Consider the following 4567-nt stretch of genomic DNA (forward strand, 5'->3'; position numbering starts at 1 on the left):
CAGACTCACACAAAATCAAGTACGGCTCCTTCTTGATGAGGCCTCTCACCCAAGAAGATCGCCACCAGTTTCTAGCTGGATTTCTAGCAGTCGTTTTCTTTACAAAGTATTTATTTCAAACAAAATAAAAGAAGTACAAAAAGTGTCTTCAATCTTGATCAATGTATCTCACACGAATCTGGTTGTTCAATGATTGTTTATGAGAACATTGTCTTTTCTCTCAAGAATACTTTTTCAGCTCTCTCAATGATTATGGATAATCTTTTTGGTCTTGATCTGAAAAAGCAATATCAAAATGTTAACAATATGTTCTTAAGAGTTCTTCAGTGTTCTGAAGTATATTCAAAATGTTTTTCATATGTTTTTGAGAGAATGATTGAAAACTATTTATATAGTTTCTGAAAAACAACTAATCAATCGATTTACCAATCAATTCATTAAAGTTAGAAAACAGGTCTAATCGATTTGCCAATCGATTATCGCGAGTCTTGTTTTTCTTGAATCTTGAAACTACATAAACCAATCGATTTGCCAATCGATTCTTTTAAAAACTCTTTTCAGTAAATTATGTGCAGACTTATATGAATCGATTGCATAATCGATGTCAGGTGTTTTGTTCCAATAAAAATCACACCAATCGATTACTTAATCGATTTACTAAGTCTCATAATCGATTTACAAATACACATAGTCGATTTGGCCACAAGCTGAAAGTTCACTGTGATTTCAAAATATTTCATTCAATCGATTGTGTTTAAAACAGTGACTTAGCTATTTTCATGTTAATCGAAGTGCCAATCGATTTGGTAGTATTTGCCTGAAAAGTTCTTACCAGATGTTTAGTTCAATCGATTTCCCAATCGATTGAAACCAAACTTAACTTGATTGAAATTCTCACAATAGATTGTCCAATCGATTGTGTTTGTCACAAGTCAAGTTATTTTTCAAATATTATCTAAGCAATCGATTTGCCAATCGATTAGCCTAGTAAATGGATTGTCACTGTGACTTGTCCAATCGATTTCCCAATCGATTTGTTTCAATCAGTTTTACTTTGTGATGTGCATAATCGATTTGCCAATCGATTAGCCTGAAAACAGGTTGCCACTAACTTGCGCAATTTTCATTTCTAATTGTGCCAGTCGATTGCCTAATCGATTATACAACCACAAACAGTGATGTTTCCTTACACCCTTTTTATGAAATCGATTTCCCAATCGATTTACTCAGTGAATATTCAACTTTTGTTGATTTCTTGAGTTCCAAGCAATTTGTCTCAAGTGTGTAGGGTTGAGTTGTTGTTCCTGAAATCTTGCTCAATTAAAATGTTAGATTCATCATATGATGTATGAACATTGTATGTTTGTTAATTATGTCAAAATTAGGATTCAAAGGACTAAAGTCCAACAACACCGTCACAAATTACTACATCTATTTCTCACTCTGTAAGATCGATGTCTTCCTCTGAAGCTAATGAAAAGATGGAGAAAATGCAAGCTGAAATTGATAGACTTAAGAAAAGGGATTCTGAAGTTGATATGTTGAAGGAGAAAATTGCTTTCTTGATGCAAATGCAAAATTCTAGAGACAAACAGGTAAAATTATTTTCATAGCAAACATATTTAAAAATCTTGTGAGAATTGTTTGTCTTTGATTAAAAATATCAATTGTGTAAAGATTTCTTATAGCTATAAGAGAAATTTAGTTAATTAGTTTTGACAATATTTATAAATATTCATTGAGGTTAATATATACTTTTTTTTTCTTCAGACAATGGACATAGAATTGCCAATAGATGGTAGACGTTCATCTGAGTCTAGCCACCAACCTGATGATCGTGGAACAACATCATTAGGGACTAATTAGATATTTGGATGAACTTCTAAGTTTGATGGAGTTGTTTTGTATTGTTAGCTACTCCACTAATTAATGTTTTGAATATTTAAACTACTTTATTTATTGTTTTAGTTAACTTGAATGTTTGAATTGGTGTTATTTCTTTTGAAAAAATTATATAAATTGGATTTAGGTACAATAGTTATTAATTATGTATTTAAATTATGTGGATGGTATTTATGAATATTTTTTATTTTAATTTATTAAAAATAGGAAAAAAAATTGTATCATATTTTTTTATTTTAAATTATTAGGTTTTCGACGGTTCAAACTGCGTCAAAGTAAATATAGCGACGGTTGATAATTGTCGTAATTGTGCAGAAATAAATAAATTTGAGTTTGTTTTAACGACGGTTCTAACTGTCGCAAAATGTATTTAGAGGCGGTTGTAACCGTCGCAAAAATTGGCGACGGTTGGAACGACGGTTTTGTGAACCGTCGCAAACTGGCCTCGCGACGCACGAATCTGCGACAGTTGCAGAACCGTCGCAAACATCAAACTGCAACGGTTACAATCGCCGCAAACCCTTTTTTTAACCGCCGCAAAACTTTTTTTTCTTGTAGTGAGTGTTAGACTTGTTGGGAGAGTTTTCTACAAATGTCCAAAGTTATGACCAAGTATGATTTATTTTTGGGTAGTGAAACGCCAAGAGTTTTGTTTTTATGAGTTTTTGTTTAACGTATTAAATTTACTTTTTTTGTAATAGCGAATACTCATTCGTTATTTTTTAAAACAAAATTGAAAAAGTTTTTAATTGGTTTTAAAGTAAATGAGTATTTAAGACAATCTTATAAAAAATAAAAAATAAAAAGAATCTGTATCTTTACGTTTAAAATTTCATTAGTTAATGTCTCAAAAAAGCGAGATGTTACATTATGCTAATCGACATTGTAAACTATTGGCTAAAATGAGTATGGTACTACACTGTAGAAAAACATTCTAGAATTACAACATTAATATAACTGTTATGGCCACTCATAAGTGTGGTACTACGACCACTCAAATTTTTTACAGGACAATTTTTTGTAAAGGGACAAAATTAAAAAGGGGATGAATAGAAGAGGGAGAAGAAAGAAAACTTGAAATATTTCGAGTTCTGGTGTACCTTTTGAAGTGGACGAAGTCCTTAATTTATTGAAGAAATCCGCAACGTATTGGACCAAGAATCGTGCGAGCAATTTTGATCAATTTACAAAAAATGGCATAGTTAATCAGTAATAGACCTCTGAAATAGGAGGAAGGGAATCAATCAAAAAATGTGTGTCAATTGTTAAAACCTCGGAGAGAGAAACACATAAAAATAAAGATTAATTTTTTTCGGGTTTTTAAAAATGTAATACACCACTTCGCTCAAGTTCAGGACAGAAAAACGAACAACAATGCACGCGTAGTGATCACTTTGAATGATTTCTTGTCCGTTTACAAAATTGGGTGTCCACCTTATAAACGCTTATGTGAAATCCCTCATATGTGAGACTTCCACGATTTTTTCAATTCACACAATACTAGCTCTAACAAAAAAACAAAAAAAAAAACTAATTTCTAGGAGTTTTAAACTTATTTGAAGGATTTTTAACCTCCACAAATTATTTTACGAGAATTTTCAAAACACGCCATAGTTACATGTGTTGCAATATATTTTGTGGGAGATTTAACTCCCTTATATTGTGAATTTATTATTATTATTATTATTATTATTATTATTATTATTATTATTATTATTATTATTATTATTATTATTATTATTATTACTATTATTATTATTATTATTATTATTATTTGTCACTGAACATATTTTTTAGTCCAACAAGATTTATCTTAAATAATTTTCTTGCAAAGTATATTTATTTTCTAATATTTGACATTTTCATAATAAAATATTTGTACTCATCTTTTCATTAAAAAAATAAGTAATAACATACACTAGATGCTAACTCGTGAATGCGCGGGTGTATTTTAATTTTTTTAATTTAAGTGCATTCAATTAAAGAATATCAGGTTTTATGTATCAATTGTCAAATAATCCACAATTTAATAGTTAAACTAAAAATAAATACACGATTGTACCAATGTTAATTTGTAGAAGAGAAGTATCATTGTTAGAGAAATGACTTGAATAGATGAAATAATGTATTAATATTAAGATTGTTGAAAATGCCAAATGTTGAAGTAATGTATTTAGTAATTGAAAGTAAAATATAGATGTAATTGATATATAATTGAGATACAAACTGTAATACGAAATTGTTGAAACTATAAATGAGTAAAGTGAAATATTTTGAAATACATTTATCTTCTATTCTCGATTTTAACTTTTTCAATTTGTTTTTTTTTTTGGGTTTTTGAATTGGTCAATTTCTTCACACTACCCAATTCTTTTTATGTTGATGTATTCTTTTTGGTTTTAGAAGGATTGACTCTTCACCAGAGGATTTAATATGCTCGACCACAATCTTTTTTTTGAAACCATTGTCTTGATCGTCTCTTCATCCGATGATGACATGTGATCGTTTTGCTATGTTGTGCCTTGATTTTTAGTTTGAATAATGGGTTGTTATCTTTCTCCTTATTATTATCTTCATCTTCATACTTCACTTCTTCATGTATTTTACATTTTTGTTTTATATCTTGTTCGTCATTTGAGCTGCACTTTATCAGTTGTGGTGACCT

Source organism: Cicer arietinum, chromosome 5, assembly GCF_000331145.2.
Source record: "Cicer arietinum cultivar CDC Frontier isolate Library 1 chromosome 5, Cicar.CDCFrontier_v2.0, whole genome shotgun sequence".
Classification (NCBI taxonomy): domain Eukaryota; kingdom Viridiplantae; phylum Streptophyta; class Magnoliopsida; order Fabales; family Fabaceae; genus Cicer; species Cicer arietinum.